Source organism: Pan troglodytes, chromosome 17 (genome assembly GCF_028858775.2).
Source record: "Pan troglodytes isolate AG18354 chromosome 17, NHGRI_mPanTro3-v2.0_pri, whole genome shotgun sequence".
Lineage (NCBI taxonomy): Eukaryota > Metazoa > Chordata > Mammalia > Primates > Hominidae > Pan > Pan troglodytes.
Genome location: NC_072415.2, coordinates 76324768 through 76352692, shown reverse-complemented (window position 1 = coordinate 76352692; position 27925 = coordinate 76324768). Strand labels below are relative to the sequence as shown.

The window sequence follows — 27925 nt, the reverse complement described above, 5'->3', positions numbered from 1 at the left end:
TATTTAGTTAAAATTGTGTTAGTAAAAGTCGACCTCTCTAAAATTGTTCATACTACTTGAGTGGTACGATTTACTGCAATTTTTCCACCTCTTGAAGATAATGGAAAAATAATGTGAAGAAATACTTAGGATATAGTTCTATTCATAGTGGGGTTATATGGGAAATATCACATTATAACAAGAGCTGGGAGAGAACAAATGTATCATCAGCAATAATAAACCAGTGTTACCTCATAAAGAGTAGAGGTGAAGTCAGGTTACTATCTCCAACACCATTGGCTACCTGGCTGATTCTTGAGTACACGAGGCATAACTTCATCCCTGAAGACTCAAGAGTGATATTGTCATCATATGGAGGGGTGAGGGGTTAAATTAAGAAAGTGGTAGAATGAAGAGGGACACGATCATAAAGAAGGGTTACATAAAATTATGTATGCTGTAAAATAAATAGGCAGAGAATTAAAGACCGAGTGAAGTTTCAGCTCAGGGATGTGGAAAGCTAAAACAAGCATTTCTCCAATTTTTACAAAAATAAAAAGACTGACAAACTGTAAATTAACAAACTAATGTAATAAATATAAGTAACTGTAATATAACAAAATGTAACAAACTGTAATTAACAAACTGTAAATGAACCCATTAGAAAACTGAGTTTACGGGACAAACAACTATCCTAAAATCTGAAGAAAGAGACTTTCTGTATGTTCTCAATTTTAAGTGGAAGCTAAGCTATGAGGACACACATAGAGTGATATAATGGACTTTGGGGACTGAGATGGGGGTAAGTTGGACGAGGGTTGAGGGATAAAAGACTACATATTGGTGCACTAAAATCTCAGAATTCACCACTAAAGAAGTCATCCATGTAACTAAAACCCACCTGTACCCCAAACACTATTGAAAAAAAAAGTAAAGGGAACTTTCATGACAAGTAGGACTTTATTGTTTGTTTACCTCGGAAAAATGCTACAGAATGCCATCAAGCCAGGGAAAAAATTCACCTGGAAATTTGCACCTAATTGCCAAAGACCTGGTGTGGGATGGATGGAAAGGGTGAAGCCCCTGGAGGCTGCAGCATAGAGGAATTCTGAAGCCCTTGTATGATTTTCCTTCCAGGAAATCCATGTATTGCTGAAGGAAGAAAATCCTGAAAATGATCCTCTCTGGTGCTGGCTAGAGAAAGGGAGCATCAAAGAAGGCCAAAATCGCCCAGACCCATCTCCAGTGTCTAATCTACAGAATGGAAACCTTAATCTACAGGCACAAGGGAAAGAAAATCTGTAGCCTGAGGGCATTGGTAGAAACCCAGAATAGCTGCTAGAGAGAGCTCTCGGTCAACACCAAAACACTGTCAGATCCCTCGCCCATATTACTCCTATGTGGGTTGTCAGATGAGATTCATGACAACCAGGTAAATTTGAATTTCAGATAAATAACAAATACATTTTTTAGTATAAGAACGTCCTCAAATATTGTATGGGTCATACTTAAACAATTTTTATTTTATTTATATTTATTTATTTATTTTTATATTTATTTATTTACTTACTTATTTATTTTGATGAGGACTCACTCTGTGGCCCAGGCTGGAGTGCAGTCACTAAAGCTTTGACTTCCCAGGCTCAAGGGTTCCTTTTACCTCATCCTCAGGACCACAGCCATGCCACCAATGATTATTTTATTATTATTGTTTTTTGTAGAGACAAGGTCTTACTATCTTACCCAGGCTGGTCTCCAACTCCTGGGCTCCAGCTTTTCTGCCACCTCAGCCTCCCAAAGTTCTGGGATTACAGATGTGAGCCACTGCGCCCAGCTCTATTCATTGTTGATTTAAAATTCAAATAAGAGAATAACTCATCTTTATATGATCACTTATTTTGTTACATAATTTCCAATTTTATGGTTAAAGTTAATAGTAACTACCAATCATTTTATTGCATGTCCATCTCTAAACATATCAATTTTTTTAACTAAAATTTTGTTCAAGAAAACTTGTGTGTGCCGGAATCCCTAGATTATTTTATGACTAAAATTGACTCTATTGCTTGATTATTTTTAAAAAAGAAACTTTTATATATACTTTTCAAACCATATTTCACTTCTCTAGAGTCTTTGAAGTTAATACATGCTATGTTATAGCATCAAGTGTTGCTATGAACAAGTCTGGTTTTAAAATTATTTTATCCTCTTTGTATATACTTACTCTATTTTTATATTAAAATTAGATGTATATCATCTAAAACCAAAGTAAATAATTTCAATAAGATAGAGGTGTATATCTCTAACACAGAAATAAAGAAAAAAGGTATTTAGGGTTGATATTCTGTCTCTGTGGCCATGATGAACCCAAATTTCTTCTGTATTTTTATTATAACCAATGTGGTTTCATTACTTTGAAATTTAAGTTTAGCTTATAGTTTGGAATGGATAATGAAACTTCAGCTATTATGTTAGAACTGCATACAGGAAAAAATGTATGGAAGAGCAGAGGCAAAAGCTACCATATGCCAACTGAATGTTAATGTTTATATTTCTCTTATGTTAGTACAAAACAAAGCAAGACGGGACCAGCACACAGGGTCAGGCCGTGCAGAGCAGTTATAGCAACATCTAAACTTCTGTGCCACTAACTTTAGTGTGTGGTCCAAGTTGCCTGCTGGAATTCTAACATTTAAGATCACAACATAGCAGGAAGAAGAGGAAGTGTGAGAAGAGCAAATGAGAGTAACCACCAGCCAAGTCAGTTTTATTTCGACAGTCTTTCCAGAAGCCCAGCCAACATCTTTGACTTATATTTAACTGATCACCTGTGACTGCCGCAAGAATTAGAAATAACATTCTTTAGCTGTATCCCTTGCTACACAGAATAAAACTGAAGTTTATCACTAAAGAAGAAAAGGAGGCACTAGAGCACACTGCGGTTCTGCCGTATCTGCATATACTTCATGAATGACTTAATGACATTCTTTTAATCTTTGGAGTGTTACACCTTCATAAGTATAAATTTATTAAAAAATTGAGCAGATGCTACCTTGTTTTTGATTCATTTTATATGACAACAGTGTAGCTAAAGGCCTACTCTGTCATAGTTTTAAAACTTGTGCTAACTGGACTTTAAGCTCTGACAGTTCCCCTTTCTTTTAATGCAGCAGTCACCACCTTGAGGTAATCTGAAACATTCGTCATCTTTGCCAGAAAGTTCAGTGCTTCTGTATGGCAAGGCACCAGGATTATTTCCCACTATATCTGCAGTTTCACGTCCGCAGGTCATAACTGATTCAATATAGATATAGAAGCAAATGGATTTTGCTGAAAATGTTCCAAATTACAGACTCCCTGGCAACTTATTTTGTAAGCCATAGACAGAGAGCTTCTCTCTTGGCAAAGTGGCTTCTCCTTCTAACTCTGTTAGTAGATTGGAAAGCTCCAGTCTCAATTTATTTCTCACTGATAGGGTTTTGCTGAAAAGCAAAAGGAGCCCATGCACACTAACATTCTGAATTTTTCATAAATGTCCTATAATATAACAGCCTCAGGATTCATAGCTCTGCCTTCCAAAATACTGAAGGCAACAGTGTGACCTAATGTTTACTGCAAAATAATCGTCACCAGATTTACAGCCTATGGGATTATTTTCCTTATTATACATATCTTCATGTCTAATTAGTCAGTTCTATAATCTGGATTCTGTTACTGTGTATTGGCAATGCACTTACAACAGGTACTCAATTTTGAATAAAATTCTGCTACATAGAATTGAAATCCCCTATAAGTGGTTTAAACAGACACTCAAATCTTTCCCATTAAAAAAAAAAAAAAGTCCAGCTTAGGTAGACATTCTAGAACAAATGTTTTCTACTATCATTAGCACGTGGCTTCTATCCTGAATGTTACCTCTTTCTCTAAGATGGGTGCTGACTTTCCAGTGCCAGCTTCAAGTCTGCCTGTTTAGAAAGAAAAAGTATAGAAAGAATAAAAAGGGACACACAATCCCGTCACCACAAAGTGCCTCATTAAATACACACCTATTACATTTTATTGGCCTTAAAAGTGGCAAGGGAGTCTCCAAAAGCAATCTTTTTATTAAGCAAACTCTTACCCAAACTTTGGGTTCCTTTTATGATAAAGCAAAAAGAAATGACGTGCCACTAGAGAAGAGGAAATCTGTGCCTCTGCTGCTTTGACTTTGTGAATGAAGCTGAGGCTTTTACATTTGAAGAGAAATCACCTTGTGAGTATACATAATTATATTTATTATTATTATTATTATTATTTTGAGACAGAGTCTTGCTCTGTCACCCAGGTTAGATTGCAATGGTGTGATCTCAGCTTATGGCAACCTCTGTCTCCTGGGTTCAAGCACTTCTCTTGCCTCAGCCTCCCGAGTAGCTTGGATTACAGGTGCCGGCTACCAGGCCTGGCTAATTTTTGTATTTTTAGTAGAGATGGGGTTTCACCATATTGGCCAGACTGGTTTCAAACTCCTGACCTCAGGTGATCCACATGCCTCGGCCTCCCAAAGAATTATATTGTTTTTAATCAAATTAACCTAATATTGTAAACTCTTCTGTATCTTCATACTCAAATATTATATATTTCATTTATATATTCTCCAATTTTTTATAAATTTTATTTCTCTATTTAAAAAACTTTAGTAATAGCCAAATATTTATGCTGCATCTCCTCTTCTCATTATCTATCAGTTTATCTAGAAATAAAAAAAAATTTGGATGATATTTAGGGAGCATGCTCATCATGTCTGTGATTTCATTTTTTCATTCATGATTTTTTCTCTTAATAAAGCTTTCTTTCATCTCTCATTTTATTTTTACCCTATCCTATTCTAAGATTTCCAAATTAGTTTTTAAAGTTTTTTAACATCTGTTTTCTTGGAATTTCCTAGAATACCTCACAATCTTTTCCAACATTCTTTTTTCTCTCTTTTTCTGTTATTTTGTTAGATACCTTTCTCTCTGATCTCACTGAGTCTATAAAAAATGTTTCCATGAATTCTTCTTCTGTTTATTTGATATATATATTTTTTATCTGTTTCCCTTTGTTGATATATTTTGCCAACTTTAAAATGTGTAATTCGGGAGGCCGAGGCGGGCGGATCACGAGGTCAGGAGATCGAGACCATCCTGGCTAACACGGTGAAACCCCGTCTCTACTAAAAATACAAAAAATTAGCCGGGCGTGGTAGCGGGCGCCTGTAGTCCCAGCTACTTGGGAGGCTGAGGCAGGAGAATGGCGTGAACCCGGGAGGCGGAGCTTGCAGTGAGCCGAGATCGCGCCACTGCACTCCAGCCTGGGCGACAGAGCGAGACTCCGTCTCAAAAAAAAAAAAAAAAAAAATGTGTAATTCATTAGTTGGTTGCTTTCTCATTATTACCTCCCAATGTAGTTACGATATAATAGAGAGAACAAGGGAGAGAGAGAGAGAGAGACTAGAGCATTTGACCAGCTTTAGAGAATAACTAAAATGGAAACACTTTAACTCATTATACTGACTATTTTCTTTAACACAATGACAAGCATTTATTTGGTTTTGATTATTCCATAATTTATTGTGGCTCAGAATTTAAACTTTTTGTTATAGGAGCTCTTTCTTATTATCAAGCTAAAGTTTTCTTTCTCCCTTTATTTCTAGCCAATTTCCTATCTGAAAGTCCATATGAATTTCATATCTTTATGAATTTTTAGGGTTTAAAATTGAGTCTCTACAAAAAAAGTCTCTTTTATACCTTTTTATTCTTAGTACTCTAATACAGTGTTTATGAACACACATTTAAGCACATTTACTGACATATAATTATCATACCATACAATGCACTCATTCACAGTGTACAAAGAGTTTTGAAAATATTTCAGAGTTGTGCAAACATCACTGTAGTCTATTTTAAAAGTTTGTATTTCCTCTTAGGAAAACCAATATAGTTTAGCCATTACTCCACAATCCCCTAAGATCACATTTCTCTCAACCCTAGACAACCACTAATTTAAATTCTGTGCCTATAAATTTGCCCATCCTAGACATTTAATGTAAATGGAATTGTACAATATGGGGCCATTTATATCTGACTTCTACTTAACACAGTGTTTCAAGAATCATGCATGTTATAGCATGTATCATTACTTATTTTCCTTTGATTGCTGAATAAAATTTCATGGTTTAGATATGCCACATTTCTTATTCATCTGTTAATCGATGAACATGTTGGTTGTTTCCACTATTTAGCTATTATGAATAATGTTGATATGAATATTTACATACGAGTTTGTGTTAATATATGTTTTTAGTTCTCTTGGATATATATTAAGAAATGGAAACATGGGTCATATCGTACTTCTATGTTTAATTTTTGAGATGTATTTTCAAAGTAGTTGCTCCATTTTACATTATCACCAGCAGCATATGAGGAGTCCAATGTCTTTACAACCTTGCAAACATTCCTTATTATCTTTTTCATTATAGCCATCTAGTGACTGTGGAATGAAATGCATTGTGATTTTGATTTGCCTTTCTTTGGTGGCTCATGATATTCAGCAACATTTCATGTGCTTTTTGGCCATTTGTGTACCATCTTTGGAGAACTGTTAATTCAGATCCTTTTCCTTTATTGGTCTTTTTTTATTATTCAAAGAAAACTCTCTCTCTCTTTTTTTTGAGACAAGGTCTCACTCTGCTGCCCAGGCTGGAGTGCAGTGGTGCAATCTCAGCTCACTGCAGTCTCAACCTCTGAGGGTTTGTTGATCCTCCCACTTCAGCCTCCTGAGTAGCTGGGACTGCAGGCATGCACCACCATGCCTGGCTAGTTTTTTGTATTTTTTGTAGAGATGGGATTTTGCCCTGTATCCCAGGCTGGTCTCAAACTTCTGGGCTCAATGATCCACCCTAAAGTGCTGGAATTACAGGTATGAACCATGAAACAAATATCTTATCAGATATATTATTTGCCAATATTTTCTCCAATTAGAGGGTTGTCTTTTCATTTGCTTCATAATGGTGTCCCATTTCCTGGTCTCCTCCTCTCAAACTGCTTCCAGCCTAATAAAACCAGAACTTCTGAGTGGCACCAAGTGACTGCATGTTAAATCAGCTTCTCAGGTGCAGAAGTCCTCAGGTATCCCTTCACTTACTCTTCACGTATTTGTCTGCTCTATTCTCTCTCTCTCTCTTCTACTCCTGGGATTCCAATGACAGGTGCATTAGATCATTTGCTCTTCCACAGCAAATGTTTTTGTTGCCATCATTATTTCCCTTTGTGTTTCAATTTGGGTGGATTTTATTAACTTTTTTTTTTCAATTTAACTGTTTTTTCCCTCAGCTATGTCAAATTCGATGATGAGTCTGTCAAATACTTTGTCTGTTTTTTTTTTTATTTCTAGCATTTGCAATGGATTCTCCCCTATACTCTACCTTTTCCATTACAGCCTCTAATGTATTAATCAGAATTATTTTAAATCCCCCAGTATTTCCAACAGCTGTATCACATCTAAGGGTGTTTTAAATATTGTCTTTTCATTTAAAGAGTTGTCTCTTTGAGCTTTGTTTTTTCTTACCTTTCTGTAAGGCTTATGATTTAATTGTTGTTGGAAGCCAAAAATGTTGCATTGGACAGTAGACAGTAGATACTAAAGTAAATATTTATATACTTGGGAATTCATAGACGTGTCCTGCACAGGGGAGGGTTATTACTCTACTCCTGAGCTGGCCTGCATTTGGAGTTCGTTGTTACTATGTTTATGCTCAGTGTACTAGAAGCTCCACATTACTCTAGGACACTTGCCCCTCACTTGGTTTTGGTACCTTTATGGGCTTTGGGTTTTCTTTTTGAGCTGCTCTCCAGAAAGACTGTGTCCCTTATAGCTCTCCCTGATATATTTCACTGTGACTTTACCTGGCACTTGTGAGCTTGGTGGTAGTGAGTGGTGGAAGACATCGTTCTCAGTGATATAGATATAGCATTGTCTTAAACAGCTACCATGCATCTGGGTCCTAGGGGAGTGAGAAATCTTGTTATATTTTTCTGCTTTTGCTCCAGATATGATGCTAGGCATAGCAGGTATTTCTACAACTCACCCAAGGGTATAGTTGTTTGTTTTGTTTTATTTGTTCCCCTCCCCCAGTCACATTGGGTTTTCACCAGTGCCTTAAGAGATTATGCTCTTTGGTCCATAAAAATAGGATTGGCAGGTTTAGTGAAAGTAAATAAATACATCATAGAGAAATAGAGTCACTCTTATTTGAATATGAATAAGATGAATTATCATAAGAAATGAGGAATGGTATGTATGTACATACATATATATGAAATAAACAAATTGAAGGATTTTCATGTAGACATCTCTATTTACATATAAATATGAAGGATATAAAGGATGTAGTCTGCTGAAATGAGTAGTATATATTCAACTATGGTGAGAGGGACTTATTTAATGATATTTGTTAATGATATTTATTACTAAAATATGTATTCTAGGCCAATGAGCAGCTAGAAAATTTACAAAAAGAGAAACTATATCTTTTAGTCTAAATGAAGAGGAGTTAAGGAGGACAGTAGGGTCATTAATATTCTAAAAGATTCATCTAATTGAAGACAGAGATTATATTATACACATATGTATACAGAGTAACTTTGTGGGGAAATAATAAGTAAATTGTTTTCATATAATGGATACATATAAGCATATTGAAAGGGAAAGTAATCATTGACAGAATTGAAAACCAGTGTAGAATTATAAAATTAACAATGAAACAAAAAGTAGCAAATATCAATGTGCTTCGATCAGCAACAATAAAGCAAAAAGGAAGTTACAGAGTGAAATAAATAAAGTTAAGGTAAACAGAACAAATTAAATCAAGTATATTGTATAGCACACTACATGTAAATAGATCTTGTCAATAAAAAATACACTTAATATTTCATCTTTCAAGAAGTACATTTAAATAGACCTATAGAAATGCTGAAAATATAGACATGGGTAAAAAGATTCAAAAGATTTCCAAACATGAAGGAAAAAGATATGGCAATACTAATAGAGAACATGGATATAAAATAAACTTGTTTTAATACTGAGAAAAACTAAGATACATTGTCTCCAGCAAATACATATTACAAGTAATGCTTAAAGGATTCTTTAAAGCAGAACAAATATATCAGATGGAATCAGAAATTTCAGGAAGGAAATATATTTACATCTACAGCTACAGCTGTAGCTATAACATCCATCTATACATCTATCTAGATACACCTACATATATATATGTGTGTGTGTGTTTATATGTAAATAACAAAACTATCCACCTAAACAATACATACTTCTGAATTGCTAAAATAAAATTACTAAGACTAACTACAGTAACTATGTTTTTTATAAGAAATAATATCTAAATATACAGAAGTAGATGGCTTTGAAGAAAAATACTTGAAAAAAATACATACTGCAAACCTTAAGAGAGGTGGTGTGATTGGGTTGTATCCAAAAAAATTGGACTTCAAGACAAACAGTATCACTTACAATTGCGAAAGGCAATATATAAGTTTTAATTAAGAAGAGATAAAATGGTTTACATACCTAGATATTTATGGACTAAAAAGTATTATTTCAAAATACATTTAAAAATTGACATGACTAAAAGAAGAAGTAGATAAATTTACATAGTTGAAGATTTTAAGTTCATTATCAAATTATAAAAAATGCAGAAAAACAATCAGTAAATATATAGGTTTGCACACTATCAACAAAATTGATTTAATTAACATCTTTAACAGACCAGAAACTACACAACATACATTGCTAAGTGCTAAGTGCATTTGAAATACTAACAAATAATTATTTTGAGGCCCCCAAACCAGTCTTAATGCTGAAATTTTGAAATAATCCACTCTCTGACCATAATTACATTAATTAGAAATTGAAAATATTAAGATATAAAAAAATACACAAATATGTGTAAATAAAGCAAAACACCCCTATATAATCCAGGGTCAAAAAAGGAATCATAAGGGAAATTTAAAAATATTTCAAGTTGAATGAAAATGAACAAGAACATATTGCAAATTGTGGGTGGACTTCCACCTCCATTTAAAATAGAGAACGATTTTTAAAAAGTTGTCTCTAACTCAAAAATAAGAGGAAAAAATAAGATCAGCTTTAATTTTATAATGTTTATTTTTATTGGAAAGCTGAAGTTAGAAGGTAATGAAGAAATCTTAAATACAAGAGGTTTAAATTCTTCTAAATGGTGAAAAGACATACACATTTTCTCTCCCATAAGAGAACACAAGAGAATCTGCAGCTGTTCTGGCCATAATCTAAGCAAGTAAAATTTGACTGAACTGAAAATCAAGTGGGAGCTAATACATCTGAAGTTGCTGGGGACACTTAGTAATTGCCTTCACTTCATCCTATGAGACTGAATCATTTAAAATCTCATTCCTACTTGATGCTTGCAGGAGAAGCTGAGAACAGGGTAAAGAATGAAGAAAGCAAACCTGAGTGACTCAGATGAGTAGAAGGTGACTGATAGCTATTAGGGGACCGGTATGAAACATTTCCTGCTTCCAGACTCCCTTCTTTTATGCCAAGATTATGTCTTAATCCTCTTCTGGAGGAAGGACAGAAAACTCTTTTTGCCCAGAGAAGGAAAAGAAGCTAATCATAGTCCGCAGACAAGATAGAAGCAATACTGTCTGTTTCTCCAAGATCAAGTGGTTACATCACTGGGGAAAAAGAAAAAATCACTGCCTTGCACAGTGCTCAAAAGATGTTATCACTTGCTGCAGACACAAAACCCTGTCAATTAGCCCCATACTTCATCCCTATATAGCCAAAAATACAGGAGGAGGAGCAAGACTCAAAAGAGAGGGCTAGCACCTGTGAAGATGATAAGGCAGTCTGACAGTTCCTCCTTCCACCCTGATATTTTATAGAGCAAATCTTAAGCTCCTGGGGAGGGCCACTAGGCCTCCTCACCTGCAAGGCATAGGCAAAGACTAGGGGTGAAGGAAATTTAAAGGAAATTCTCTACAGCTAATAGATGGGAAAGAATCTAATGCAGACCTAACTTTATTGATATGGTTTATATGATATGATCTATACTGATGTGGTCTACCCAGCTACAGGAGGTACAAGAAATCCCTGCCCAATACCAACTGCTAATATAAGGCTGAGTTTACAGACAAGGAGTTGGAGGTGTGGAAATGCTAAGAAAGATACACCTCCAAGGCACACATGTACAGACTTTTCCAAGACAGAGAAAACAGAATACTGGATGAGAAAACATAGAGAATTTCCCTACACACTACCCAATAACAAGTGTAACAATCTATTTCTGGAAAGGGCAAATGCATAAAGACAGACTTCTCTGAAGCATAGGCATCCAGGGGTGGCTGAAAGCTTGGGATGGAGCCCTACTCTGAGACAAACACCAGCATTCCAGCCCCAACTTTAATCACTAGTCCATGACTAAAGAAATTTGAAATTCGTAACATTTGGAAAGTTTCCATAGTGACGACAACAACAAAACAAAGAAAAAACATCACAATTCCAGACTATATTGACTTAACGACACAATCCAGGAGCCTGAGAGAATAACTGTGCCCCTTACCAAGCTTCAACAGTGATTACAGCTTTTATCATTCTACAGCAATGACACATTCAGTAAAAAATGTTGAACACAAAGCAGAGCAAAAAACTAAATCTGATTTTCAAGAGACAAAACAATTAACAAAATCAGACTCAGAAATAACCAAGACATTGCAACTATGAGGCAGAAACTTTAAAAGAACTATCATTAAAATAAAGTATCTAAAGTTCAAATAAAATGGTCATTACTCCTTGGTTGCAGGTTGAATAAACAAAAATTGTATTGATTTAGGAAAAGAGGAAAAATATAATGGAAAGATAACAATGTGTCATATGTAAAAATTAAGCCATAGAAAAAAACAGGTACATTTCTGCAACACATGAAATCAAATGTCAGTACTGGGAATACAGTTTGAATATCCCTTATATGAATTGCTTGTGACAAGAAGTATTGTAGATTTTAGATTTTTTTTTAATTTCAAAATATTTCCCTATACACAATGATATATATTAGGGATGGAACCCAAGTCTAAACATAAAATTCATTCGTGTGCCATATATACCATGTACATGCAGCCTGAAGGTAATTTTATACAAGATTTTAAAATAATGTTTTGCAAGAAACAAAATTTGTGTACACTGAACTATGGTATACAAAGCTAAGGTGTTGCTGCTAGCGCAGCTATATATGTGAACAATCTGTGGTTATTTGGCATCATCATCATCACACACACACACACATATTCACATGTTTATATTTTTATGTATTTTTGTATATATTTTGTGTACAAACACACATTATACACGTGCACTTCAAAACTAAGAAAAACTTGCTTGTTGGTTCTTCCAAGATCCAGTTTGAAAAATGTAAGTGAAATGTAAGTGAAGGCCTTGGTTAACTCATTTTAGATCAAAATTGCAATTCAAGCCCAGAGTTTAAACACTATAATTAAGAAACCAGGGCCAAAGTGTTCAACATAGTAGCTGAGAACCAAGTTCTATACATCGAAATTACTTTACTCCCACAGATGAAATAGCTTTGAGTTGTAAAGTCATCTCAAATTATTTCCTGCATCCTCAGAGATTAAAAACAAAAACCTTTAATTTTCAAATGCACTTTATATACCTTTTGAAAATCATTGACCTTGGCATGTGAACAATATAAACATTAAGTTAATAAATATTGCGGCAAAGAAACATAATCACACGGATGATATGATACTACCCCGAGTAATGAATATGTGAGTATGTGGGTGTGACAAGTCACTCAACAATACAAATCAAAATATTTTCCTTGAGATGCTGTTGGTGAATTTCTTAAATTAATTATACTTTCCACTTAGGAACTTAATAAAGATAGCACAGTAGTCAATGTACTGTCAAAGCTTAAAGAACAAATAATATATTGCTTGCCTCCCAAAACCTTCCCTCCCCTTTAATTTTCACTGAAATAGAAGGCGCACTGTAAGAACGTTCTGTGGTATGTACGCTCCATTGTGCGAAGTCCGTACCACAGCCAATTCACACATCTGTCATATTTTAGATGGTAGTGTTCATAATGCTGTTGCGGCTGCTCGTGCAGCCTAAAATTACATTTCTTCTGGCAGAGCATTACTAACATCTCCCACACCTATTTTAAATCACAGATCATTAGCATAAGCCCAAATTATTTGAAAAACTCAGAGAACATAAATTAAGAGCACAGATGCAGAATTTAGAAACATTCCTAATTATTTTAGAAGTTTATGCATACTGCCCACTGAAAAGAGTTTGGTACATTTTCCCCAGAATGACGCATTAACTCGGAACAGACTGCTCCTAAGTGAAAAATACTGTAGAATATGTATGGTGTTTGTGTGTGCATATCTGTGTTTATGAGTATAAAAGGGAACATTATAGTGGATACCAGTATATTTAGAGTAGTTGTGGCAGCATAACTAGATGGTCACAAAAAGTTATCAAAATCCAGGCTATTAGCAAACAGGTAATCTTCTTTTATTTGTGCATTATTAGGGGTTAATTTTATCATATATATGTTAATGGCTGGTACTGCTTCTTCAACCAGAATTTTCTATATGTAACATATATTTGGACTTAATTGTAAGTGGCTATTCATTAAGAGTGCTAGATTCCAATTCTCAGTTATGCCAAAATAGCTTATCTTGTTTTCTATTAAAGATAGAACAAATTACTTTCCCCTCCCCACCCCGCCCCATGTTCAATTCAGAGATGACATATAGAGAGAATATAGGGGTTTTATTATTTGTTCATGAAATTAATAGCTTTTGTGTTGCTGTTGTATGGCTGCTGTTGTGTCAGAGATGGAGGGAAGCAGGAATCAGGGAGTAAGGATTCTTGCCTGCCTGGAACTTATATTCCAGACAGGGAAATGAATATTAAGCATAACATTAAAAATAGTGCATAATTATACTCATGAAAAGTGATATGAATGAAAAGTAGTTGGTGTTGTGAGAGTATAATAACAGGATGAAGTCTAATTTGGATGTCAAACAAGCAATGACATGCAGGCTGAAATGTGAAGAATGAATCGATTTGAGCTGCTGGCACAGGTGAAAGTGAGGAGGGAGGATTCCGACACAGGAAAGTCCTAAAGGAATGAGTAGAAATGTGTTTGAGATAAAAGTGAATGAAAGATTTGCAGGAAGTAGGGGTATTGAGTATACCTTTTTATACATTGAGTAAGTAAGTGGATTGCTTAGACAATTTTGGATATGGCATGCTAGAGGGAACATTATCAGAAAACAAAGGCAGATTGCATTGTCATGGTCTCCTTTGAAAAAAAGAAATCCATAAATCCATGAACTTAATAAAACTAGCGGGAGAATGTCACTAAAAATAGTTTACTGGTGCTGGACTTCACAAGAGTTACTCTTTTGTCATTTTGAATGTCCCTAAGGAAATTTTAGCACTGAAAGTAGTAATGAAAGTATATGAGCATTCAATGCTAAAATAGTTTTGAATTAATTCGTTAGTATGTTGACATTAAAGACAAACAGACCTATTCCCCTCTTCTAGTATATCTAAGTTTCTAGTGGGTTTAGTGAGCAGTTGTCATGCTCAGTAAGGACACATTTGTATTGTTTTTAGAAATGTCATCTAAATATTTAGAATTATAGAAAAAACTGACAGTGGAAAGAGTAAATGATTTTCCCCTAGAAGAAGAAACTAGTGCTGCCAGAAATTTATCGTTTTGACATTAGAATTGATGGATTGGATGTAATTCCTGTCCAAAACAATAGGCTAGGAGGTCAAGTACATTTCCCTAAGCCAAATACCACAGTGGCATAATACAATCCATTGTATCCTGAGCAAACAAGATGGTAATTTTTTACCTAAGACTCCATCCTTAGGAGTTGCATTTCAATTATTTCTTTCATTTTATTCATCTTTTTATTTGTTTAGACCCATCAAAGAACTTGGACTAAAAAGCAAATGTTTATTTAATTGTTATGAGAAGTAGGATATAGACAAATCATATGAATACTGGTCATAGGTGAAAAATAGTAAAAATTAGACTTGGACAAATGGCAAATATTTAATTAGATACTGTGAATAAATTGTTTGTTACTATTTATATGTAAAACACCAACAGTGAAAAAGCATTTCTAGGAAGTTGTTATGTCGAAACATCAAACACTAAACTACTGTGTTTAATGATTTTATAGAAATGTTTACTATTCATGGTTTTATCCCTCTCTGTTTCCATTTTATATTTGACTATAATTGCCTTAGGATTTCCATCATGGGAAGATACCTTATTTACCTATGGCAGTGATATTAAAGATGTGTCTGTGTATATTAATTAGAACAAACAGGTAATTAAATAGTTGTGTTTTTGATATTTCATGTAAAAATAAGAAAATACACTTCTTTCAATTGACTTATTTGAAGTATTTTCTCTTTTGCATTAGTGTGAAAGTCTACCTCTTTGTCTTGCTGTATATATACATATATTGTTTACTTATCCATAGGTATCTATATAGCTATCCACTCCAAAAATTCACTTTGTCTCATTGATAGGCAGTTGTCTTCTGCCTACAGTGCAAAGCTCAAAACTCTTTAAACCATCCATAAGCTGGCCTGGTGTATCTTCTCAGGTTTTTCTCATACAACAATTCTCTCATGTTTAGTATAATCTCCACACCATTCTCATTAGTGTTTTCACAGCAACCCTGACATTGATTTTTTCCTCCTCTAGGTTTTTCATGGTTTTTCCTTATCTTGAAGATCTTCTTCCTTTTAATTTTTGTGACAATAAAATTTTATTCAGAAAAAAATTCATATGAAAATCAGACTTGGACAAATAGCAAAGATTTAACTAGATGTCTTAAATAAATTCTGTTTGCTACTATTTATATAACAAACTATTTTGTTACTATTTTCAATATGGAACATATACTAATATGTTCTGTGTTGCTTCCTTTCTATTTTTTTCTCCTTCCCTTCCTTCTCTTCTTCTTCCTTTCCATCTTTTCTTCATTCCTTCTTTCCTCCATTCCTTCTTCTTTCTTTCACTTTTCATTCAATATTTCAACAAATAAATATTGATTCCTTACTGTTTGCTGGTTACTCATCTAGGTTTTTGAAATATACCAGTGGACAAACAAATAGAGATCCCTGCTTTCAAAAATCTTTCTCTTAAGCTTTATGAAGGTAAATTATGTAGTAAGTTACAAGGCAAATAACACTGTGAAAAAATATAGAAAAAATAGAAACATGGAATATGGGATGCAATTCTGAATACATGGTAAAATTGAAGGACCTGGCGGAAGAGCCATTCAGATTGAAAGGCAGGAGGGATCTCAAAGACCCAACAATAGAAAAGTGAAAGTATTTGAGGATTTGCAGAGAGTCTGGTGTGGTGACCTGGTAGAAGAGTACAAGAATTAAGCAAGGTCAGATTTGAGGAAATTTGCAAGGCATTATAAGGAATTTTTCATTAACCTTCATAGCATAGCATTCGAAATGTTTTAAATAAATGATTGGCATAATCATAATTTAATTTGAAAGAAGCATCTGAGATATTATATTAAGAACATACTATTGGGAATTAAACATAGAATCAGAATGACCAGTTAGGAGACTTCCAGTGAATTTCAATGAGAAATGACTTACACCATGATATGGTTTGGCTGTGTCCCCACCCAAATCTCATCTTGAATTGCATCTCCCATAATTCACATGTTGTGGGAGGAATCCAGTAGGAGATCATTGAATCATAGGGGTGGTTTCTCCAACACTGTTCATATGGTAGTGAATAAGTCTCACAAGATCTGATGTTTTTATAAGGGGAAACCTCTTTTCCTTGATTCCCATTCTCCTTTTGCCTGCCATCATGTAAGACATGGCTTTTGCTTTCCACCATGATTGTGAGGTGTCCCCATCCATGTGGAACTGTGAGTCCATTAAACCTCTTTTTCTTTATAAATTACCAAGTCTCGGGTATGTCTTTATCAGCATCATGAAAATGGATGAATACAGTAAGTTGGTACCAGTAGAGTGGAGTGCTGCTGTACCCAAAATTGTGGAAACAACTTTGGAACTGGGCAACAAGGCAGAGGCTGGGACAGTTTGAAGGACTCAGAAGAAGACAGTAAAATGTGGGAAAGTTTGGACCTTCCTAAAGACTTGTTGAATGGTGTTGACCAAAATTCCGATAATTATATGGACAATCAAATTCAGGCTCAGGTGGTCTCAGATGGAGATAAGGAACTTGCTGGGAACTGGAGTAAAGATAACTCTTGCTATGTTTTAGAAAGGAGACTGGAGGTATTTTGCCCCTGCCCTATAGATTTGTGAAACTTTGAGCTTGAGGGAGATGATTTAGGGTATCTGGTGAAAAGAATTTCTAAGCAGCAAAGCATTCAAGAGGTGGCCTGAATGCTATTAAAAACATTCAGTTTTAAAAGGAAACAAAGCATAACGGTTTGAAAAATTTGCAGCCTGATGATGTGATAGAAAAGAAAAACCCATTTTCTGAGGAGAAAGTCAAGCCAGCTGCAGAAATCTGCATAAGTTTCAAGGAGCCAAATGTTAATCACCAAGACAATGGAGAAAATGTCTCCAAGGCATGTGAGAGGTCTTCATGGAAGCCCCTCACATCCAGGTCCGGAGGCCTAGGAGGAAAATATTGTTTCATGGACCAGGCACAGTATCCCCCTCCTCTGTGCACCTAGAGACTTGGGGTCCTGCATTCCAGCCTCTCTAGCCACGGCTAAAAGAAGCCAAGGTACAGCTTGGGCTATGGTTTCAGAGGATGAAGGCCCCAAGCTTTGGCAACTTCCATGTGATGTTGAGCCTGTGGGTTAACAGAAATCAAGAATCGAGGTTGGGAAACCTCCACTAGTATGGAAATGCCTGGATGTCCAGGCACAAGTTTGCTGCAGGAGCGGGGCCTCATGGAGAATCTCTGCTAGGGCAGTGCAGAAGGGAAATGTGGGGTTGAAGCCCCCACACATAGTCCCCATTGGGGCACTGCCTAGTGGAGCTGTGAAAAGAGGGCTGCTGTCCTCCAGACTCCAGAATGGTAGATCCACCAACAGCTTGCACCATGCACCTGAAAAATCCACAGACACTCAATGCCATCCTGTGAAAGCAGCTGGGAGAGAGGCTTTACCCTGCAAAGTCACAGGGGCGGAGCTCACCAACACCGTGGGAACCCACGACTTGCATCAGCATGACCTGGATGCAAGACACGGAATCAAAGGAAATCGTTTTGGAGCTTTAAGATTTGACTGCCCTGCTGGATTTTGAACTTGCATGGGGCCTTTAGCCCCTTCATTTTGGCAATTTCTCCCATTTGGAACAGGTGTATTTATCCAATACCTGTATGCCTATTGTATCTAGGAAGTAACGAACTTGCTTTTGATTTTACAGGCTCATAGGAATAAGGGACTTGCCTTGTCTCAGATGAAACTTTGGACTGTGGACTTTTGGGTTAATGCTGAAATGAGTTAAGATTTAGGGGGAATGTTGGGAAGGCATGATTGGCTTTAAAATGTGAGGACATGAAATCTGGGAGGGGCCAGAGACAGAATGATGTGATTTGGCTTGTCGCCACTAAAATCTCATCTTGAATTGAGCTCCCATAATTTCCATGTGTTGTGGGAAGGATCTGGTGGGACATAATTGAATCATGGGGGTGGTTTCCTCCATACTGTTGTCATGGTAGTGAATAAGTCTCACAAAATCTGATGTTTTTATAAGGGGAAACCCCTTTCACTTGGGTCTCATTCTGTCTTTGCCTACCGCCATGTAAGATGTGACTTTCACCTTCCACCATCATTGTGAGGCCTCCCCAGCCACGTGGAACTGTGAGTCCATTAAACCTCTTTTTCTTTATAAATTACCCAGTCTCTGGCATGTCTTCATCAGCAGTGTAAAAACGGACTAATAGAGACCATGAGGCAATTAGAGTAATTAAGATAAGAAATTGTTGTAATTGATACATATATACAAAGAACATCTCGCATCTTTTCTATATAGTCTTTTTTAAACTTATGCTTATGTTTTCTTTCAATTTGTTAAAATTATTTTCTCACAACTTTCACATTTGCAATGCTATTTATTTAAAAATATAATTAACATAAATATTCTTCTTAGTAGAGTTTACTTATGGAAGCAAAGAATATTCTCAACTTGCCGTTTTCTGCACAAATTACTAGCCACAAATTTATTTCCAATTATAAAAGTCAAATTGTGAATATTGTTTAAAACAAGACACAAAGGTACAATTTCCTTTTCAATGATTATTTTGTAAAATAATCTTTATCCAAAAATACAGAATGGCATAAATAGTCTGATCCTCATATTTTAAATAGTATCGACCATTGTTCTCCTGTGTTTTATGATAAATATCATTTTTATTTCTAAAAAGTAAATCATATAATTTGGTGTTGTATTTTAAGTCTGTAGACTTATAAAACTGGACAAAGAATATCTCCACAAAGCTGGCCGATGAATTTGACAGCTTCAGCATAGCATACCATTCATGATAATTTGGGTGTTATTGTTGTTTGTTTATTAGAAATATGTTTTATAAAAAGTGTGCCAGTCATCTCAAAGTCTTGCTAAAATAATGGATTAGCACACTAATGATCACAGGAGACAGATATAAAATGTCATGAACTATGTGAAAATAAACAAAGAACCAGCACCATACCTCAATTGTTTGTCATGCGACTGATAAAATTTTATCACAAACAACAGCAAAATAGTTTGCATAAATTACTAAATCATATGCATACATGAGAATTAGCAATTAAACAGAAAATCTTATTGTGAATTTTCATAATTGGCAGTTACTAAATAAAAACCTATCAATAATTCAAGATTACATAGATTTTATGACAATAATGCTTCCAAATGTAGCCAGGAGGAGTTAATTGTCAGATTGTTTGTTCTGCAAGCATATGCAAGACTTGAGTAAGAAACTGCAAAATATAATGAATATAGTATATTTATTATAAAATTATTTTAAATGGCCACAATCAGCATAAATGGATTGAAATTAACTTTTAATCAAAGAATACGAATTTCCACAAAGTTACTCTTGTGTTTGCTACCCAAATACATTTATTATTTCCACCATTAATTTTAGAGTGTATTTCTCTTTGTTTCAATAGATTTTGTTTTTTTAAACAACTAGGATTTACAATACACAATACAGATTTTGAGGCTGGTGATATTGAAAATATTTCATGTTTCCCATTGAGAAAATATACCAACAAAGCATTTTTTTATTTAGATTTTTTCTGACAAATTATCAGTTATTTCATTGTATTTTAATTTTAAAAATAGATACTTATTTTTGTACTGTATATCCTAATGGGGAAACTGTTTCATTATCATGTATTGTGATATTGAAAATATTAACAAAATATAAGGGACATGTTACCTTATGTATCATAATTACCTAGATTTGGACATTCAATAAACATTAGCAAGTGATACTTCAGTTACTATGTCTTTAAAAATGTATATAATTGGCATGGCGTATATGTATATTTTCTTTTGTTTGTTTGTTTGTTTGTTTGAGACAGAGTCTTGCTCTGTTGCCCAGCCTAAAGTTCTGTGGTGTGATATTGGCTCACTGCAACCTCCACCTCCCAGGTTCAAGTGATTCTCAGGCCTCAGGCTCCCCAGTAGCTGGGACTGCATGCATGCACCACCATGCCCAACTAATTTTTGTATTTTTAATAGAGACGGGTTTCACATGTTGACCAGGCTGGTCTCAAACTCCTGACCTCAGGTTATCTGCCCGCCTCAGCCTTCCAAATTGCTGGGATTACAGATGTGAGCCACTGTATAAATTTCTTTCTAACTCTATTATACACTTTTAGTTAGTATATTTACACCCAAACTGCATTTAAAATCCTTATCATAAAATCATATATAATACATATATATGATTTGTGTATTATATATATATATACACACTTGTCTGGAGATTTTAAAACTACAAAGAGGAGAGGAAAGAATTAGTAACTGGTTTTAAAAAATAAGGACATTAAAATTAGGAATTTTTTGCAGCTAAGGTATAATGAGAACATACTATTAAAATATTTATATAATTATTTTTATTCTAAATAAATATAGCACATATATGCATGAATTTACATATAGACATATGTCAATAATAGGTTTTAAAGTACATAATATAAACACATACTGTCTTAAGATCTATCTTATATATAGTAAACCTAAACAAGTACTGAAATGCTTGTCAGCATAATGGAAATTTACAATGAGTTTCTAAGTGATTGACCATAAAGAGAATACTATGTGATTGGAAATGCTAGAGTAGAGGTGGAAGCAAGGATTTTGCTTTTGCTGTCCAGAGCTATTGTCTGAATCACTTACTAACTGGCAAAGCTATACTTTTCTTTATTTGTACACAACACATATGAGTGTCTTTTTATATTAGACACAGTACATATGGTTGAGGCAGTGAACAAGCTGATAGGAGGCTAACTCCCATGAATTCTATAATCTAGCTTGGGAAAAAATAGACATAAAATAAATATGTAAAAAATGTGAGAAGTAAATGAAGATGGAATTATGGGGTATTATGAATATAGGCAAATGAGGTATGGAGCACACTCAGTTCATTTTTAGGTCTCCAAATAATGAAATTCCAGTTATAGAATAATTGAATGTTCTCACTTAATAAATGACTCAGAGTTATAGATGAACCTAAATTTCCATTTTATTGACTACCCTCAATCTCAATCCATTCTTTTCATTTCTGTGTGCCTTCATCCTGTCATTTTTCCATGAATAGATATTTTCCAATGAGAAAAGGAAATACTATGTGATTTAACATAAATGGTATACTACTGATATGGTTTGGCTGTCTTTCATCCAAATCTGATCTTGAATTGTACCTCCCATAATTCCCACATGTAATGTGAGGGAGATGGTGGGAGATAATTGAATGATGGGGATGGTTTTCTCCTACTGTTTTTATGGTAGTGAATAAGTCTCATGAGATGGGATGGTTTTATAAGGTTTTATAAGGGGTGTCCCCTTTTGCTTGGCTCTCATTCTCTCTTGCTTACCACCATGTGAGACATGCCTTTTGCCTTCCACCATGATTGTGAGGCCTCCCCAGCCATGTGGAACTTTTTGAGTATATTAAATACCTTTTTCTTTATAAATTACCCAGTCTTGGATTGTCTTAGCAGCGTGGAAATAGACTAATACAACTACATAAACATCTGGAGATCTTGCAAGTCAGTATGTAAGCGTGGTTCTCAGAATTTTTAAAAATATTATCTAATACTAGGAAAGTATCATAGTTTATTTAGCTATTTTCTCATTTATGGGCATTTAACATTTTTGACCATTCTATTATTGCAAACAAAACAGCCATTGACTACTTTTTAAAAGCCTGTTAGTACAGATATGCAGGTTTTCTAGGATTAAAATTACCTAATTATAATGTATCTACATTTTATATTATGATAAATATTATCAAACTGTCCTCCAATATTATGTTAATAAGGAGCACAGGAATTTCAATATATCATTATAAATTCTTTTAGAAAGATAAGTTAAATGCATAAGTAGGCACAGCATGTTGTCAGTTATTTTAAGACAAATTTATATATTTACATGTCTGTATCATTTCATGTTCTACTCTCAATAGATAATAACCAATTATGTTTATAATATATAACACTTAGGTTTACACTAGAAATATCACATTTTAAAAATTAATTTCTTAAACCTCACTTCTCACTGTTTATTTCATATTTTCTTCATCATTTGTTGAGCTATTTTTTATTTGTAAGTGTTTTACTTTCATGTATTCTGCAAATAAATACTAATATGCATTGTCATTTTATTACCTGATTAATTGGAAATAATGTTTATGCTGAGAAATGACAGATCATTGAAAATAGTCCCATTTAATGGCAAATGGGAGAGAACACGGCAAAAGTGTTCTGGGGGTGTGGTAGCATGCACAAACACTAAAATAAGGGAAAGTGTATTGTTCTAGATAAACTGAGAGGTTATTATGGCTGAAGATGAGGAAGGCCAAAGAAGAGACAGAGGAGATAAAATAAAGTCTGGCCTGATAGAAGATGTTTGAAGTTTTCTATCTTGGTTTATTTTCTTCTAAGAGCTGTCCTTCCACACAAAGTTTTCAGGGTGCCTGGTTTAATCGAGATTATGATTCCAGGGGAAACTGGTAACAGGGCTGGAGGTAGGACAGGGTGGATAAGCCAATAAGAGCTGTGTTCTCAACCACATGGACTACTGACAGGAGAGTTCCTACTGAGGAACTTTGTCAGGCAGGTTAGAATTGGCCTCACATTTATTCTTACCAAAGCAAAGGGAAACTGGAGTGTCCCTGCACCAACTTCCTTCTGTTATTGGTTGAAGGCTTCTTCCTGGGGCATGAGAATAACTCTCATTTCTTCTGGTGTGCCCTGCACATGGGCCAAGTGTGTTTTCATGACCGGTACATGTGTTTTCAGGTGCAGCGAGTGAGCAGCCTGTGGTGAATGGTGGAAAGGCTTGAGGTCCTCCTAAATCATATTAAACAGGCTCTTCAACTTTTTACTAAGGTTAATGGAAATAAAACATGAACCTACATAGAATCCTGCTGCACATGGAGTGTGGACAAAATCTGCTGCAACTCCTGAGAGAGTCATGGGAATGTCATGTTTAACCTGTCCCCTGTTAAATCTCATTTAACCTTAGAATGAAGGAATTTCAATCTGATATATCATTGTTATGAAGTAAAAAATAAATAAATAATAGGCATAGGATGTTGTCAGCTATTTTAAGACAAGAATATAGATTTACAGGTCTATTACACATTAACAAGGATGAGGAGAGAGCAAAAAGAGATGAAGGAAAGAAAGGACACAGATTGATAGAAAAAAAACACAAATCTTCATGTGTCATTTTAATGCAAAATTTTGAAACAATATTAATATAATGGGAGAGTACTTTATAAGGATAAAAATGATTTAAATCTATTTGTAAAGGAATAATATTACTTAAAATTAGGGAAATATTTCTAAAATTGAATTGATATACAATGTATAACTTCCTGGATAATTTTTTCCTAGTTATACTCTTTATATATGAAGATAGAACAGTTTATTTAAATAAGAACATGTGACTCTCCAATACAGTGGTGAGCAAACAGAACTTTGCCAGCCTACGTAATGTTGATGCAAAAGGGAAATGTTTTGATCCAAGAATCTTATCTCAGTAGAGTAAAATAAATGGTCTTAAAGCAAAGAGTTCAGGGACATTTTAAGTAGAATACCTAAATATATCATATCTACTGCTATGAATAATGTTGTTTCTTATATTTACAGCTATCATGGAGACATAGTTTATAAGTTACTAGGCATACTTTATTCCTTCTAAAATTTTTAATGTAAAACCATCTTTATTTGTATTTATTGCACTATATCTAAGTATTGACTTATAAAGGTAAAGCATACCAGCGGAAAGATTTCAAAAGGAGAATATTTGAATTGCATATTATATTCCAATAAATTTTATAAAGTGTGCAATTGAAAGTATTCATCACCACACCAAACTTGTTTTCCTTCATCTCTTTTTGCTCTCTCCTCATCCTTGTTAATGTGTAATAGACCTGTAAATCTATATTCTTGTCTTAAAATAGCTGACAACATCCTATGCCTATTATTTATTTATTTTTTACTTCATAACAATGATATATCAGATTGAAATTCCTTCATTCTAAGGTTAAATGAGATTTAACAGGGGACAGGTTAAACATGACATTCCCATGTTTTCCATAGTTCATGTAAAAGACAGAGATTATTCTAGTGCATATCTGTATTTACAGGGTTATTTTTGTTTGCTTATTTGTTTGCTTTGCTAATTCGAAAAGGAAATCATAAAGAGTCCCTGACTAGGAAAAGCAAAATAATACTTATTTGAAAAACGCAGACTTTGTCTTTTTACCTATCGAGTTAATGGCACTTCACACCAATCTGTATTCAGGCTCATACCCTGCTGCCTTTTACACAGAGATTTAGATATTACGATAAAGTAATAAGATCCACGGATTTCTTCACATTTACATTTTAGGATGTAAACCACAGTGACTTCATTTTATGTGTGCTACATTCACTACAAACCTCACTTGTAATATGTCAAAAGACTCCTGAGGAATGTCCTTGAACTTCTCTAAACAGGGCCCAATGGCATCCAAAATGGTACTGTCCACATTAAAATGTAAATGAGCCCTCTGTAACTGCAAACCAAGATCATTTTACACAGGTGTTTAAATATAACAAGACTTTAAAATCGATCCTTCAGGGATATTGCATGTACCATAGTTGCTGAGTTGCACTAGGCATAATGCTTTCTATATACATGGTTTTATTGCTCTTGCGTGATACTCACTGAAATCTCAAGAAAATATTCTGCTAAATCAAATAAAAGAACATCTTACCATAATGCAAATGAACATCTCTTTCAACCCCCACAAAAAGGAACATACATACTTTTTAGTAACATTTGTTTACTTGAGATTTAATTAATATTTATTGAACAATTAGAAATTAGTCACAAAAAGTAACATGTTTTTTGCCTTAGAAAAATTTATAATTGGGGAAAAGAGATTAACATGTGACATGTTTTTTCTCTTCCTGAGGGGAGAATTTTATCTTTTTTGTTATCTTATTGTTACTATGTATATATATAAATACTATTATATAAAATCATATATATATATTTAAAATGATATATATATATCTGATTCATATAATACAAGGTCATCTTGTACGAGTCTCATTGCCATATGTCACTACCAAGGTGAATTAAATTCTCTCCTGGCAATGTTGTTTCTAGTGCATATTCATAATGCATGATGCATAAAGCACTTCTTAATCTTTCAGATCAGATCCTCCACAGGCACAATAAATGTAAATGCAGTCAACCTCAAATAAAATCTCATTTCCAATGAATATGAGAAAAATAACTTTTCTGAACTGGTTTACTTTATCATCAATGAGAATGAATGAACTTTTATTTTTTTCCCCTCTAAATAAAGCATTGAGAAGGAAAAGGAGGACAGAGGATGCCAAAGTATAATAAAAGAGATTAATTCTCTATTATTTGATATATCACACTTAAAGTGCTCATGCATTTCTGGGTCTTGTTCCCTTATAAATGTCAAAGAGAGAAAAATAGAAAATACCTTTGAAATCTAAACTCATCAGTTTTCCTCCTCAAAGTCCTTTTTCTCAGTTAGCAGCACCTCCATTAACTAGACCTAAAAAAATGAAAACCAACATTCTCTTTTTATTAAACCAACCATAATGCGTATTTACAGACTTAATTAGCTTTTGTTAAAATATTTTGTTTCATTCAAAAATTGATACTTAATTAAACATATATTTCTAAAAAATAATCTGATGCTTGAAGGATAGAATATATTTATCAACAAATTCTAAATCTCATGTATCTTCCTGTCTTCCACCCAATTAACTACACATCTATCTATCCTTCAATTTATTTCTTCCATTTTAGTAGTTTTTTGGAATCATTTTTAAAGAAAGAATAATTGAACCTATTATCTCCTAGCTCCTGGAATAATGAGATGTACTTAGGAACAAAGTAACCAATACTGCATAGATGGGAATACCGAAGTATATTTTTAACATATTTATCTGTATAATACTACTAATTAATCCCTCTGTATTAGTCCATTTCATGCTGCTGATAAAGACATATCTGAGACTTGACAATTTATAAAAGAAAGAGGTTTAATTGGACTTACAGTTCCACGTGGCTGGGGAAGCCTCACAATCATGGCAGAAGACAAGGAGGAGCAAGTCCCATCTTACGTGGATGGCAGCAGGCAGAGAGTGAGGAAGACACAAAAGTGGAAACCCTAATAAAACCATCAGATCTCATGAGACTTATTCACTACCAAGAGAACAGTTTTCGGGGGAAACCACCCCCATGATTCAATTACCTCCCACTGGGTCCCTCCCACAACACATGGGAATTATGGGAGTACAATTCAAGACGAAATCTGGGTGAGGACACAGAGCAAAACTATATCACCCTCCTTTTATTAAGCTTTGGGCTAATTATTTTTCATTTTTAAAACATAATTGTTGCTATAAAATAATATGTCCAGAACATGAATCTGGAAGCAGTAGATGATGTGTAGTTTGACACTGTTCCAATTTGTCTTTCTTAAAATTAAACTACCTGTGCTAATGGTATGCACTTCCTTCCAAACTCAGTCATAATTACCATGAGGTTTACAGACTTTGGTAAAAATTCCTTCCTTTGGGATTTATGATGTTTTCCAAGCACGCCTAAGAAACCATTTCTAAAAAATCATCCAGGTCACAGGATGAACTTTATTCTGCTCCAAACAAGTGGTGTGCCTACATCCAAACTCTGTAGAATATTGTGTGACTTGATAACCAGGTAGAGTCACTTATTACTTGATTCCGGAAAATGCTATGTTGAATTTCAAAGCTGAAGTTGCAGTTTCTGTATGCCGACATGCTGAACACACATAAGCCATTCCAATAAGGCTTTAGGTGTTACTACTGCTGGATTTATATAAACACACAAAATTTAAATTTGATTTTTTATGTATGTAAGTTTTTGGAGTAGATTTTAGAAAAAAATGCATTAGTTTAATGTCTGCAAGTAAGCTTTCTTTATTATTGCATATTTTTATTATGTTAGGAAGGATTAATTCATGCTTGTTAATATTCTAATGGTTGAGGAATATTTTACTGAATTTTATACAGAAGACTTTCTCTATCTGTAGGAATTTTTGAGCTTG

General features: G+C 34.4%; 1 long non-coding RNA gene across 1 annotated transcript; it reads left to right on the top strand.

Annotated features, from left to right (window-relative positions):
* The first annotated feature begins 277 nt into the window (after window positions 1–277).
* On the top strand, window positions 278–3026 carry LOC107969412 (uncharacterized). Its single transcript, XR_001711174.4, has 3 exons — window positions 278–359; window positions 1117–1411; window positions 2546–3026. It is a non-coding gene; the product is annotated as an uncharacterized LOC107969412 (long non-coding RNA).
* Window positions 3027–27925: the final 24899 nt, after the last annotated feature.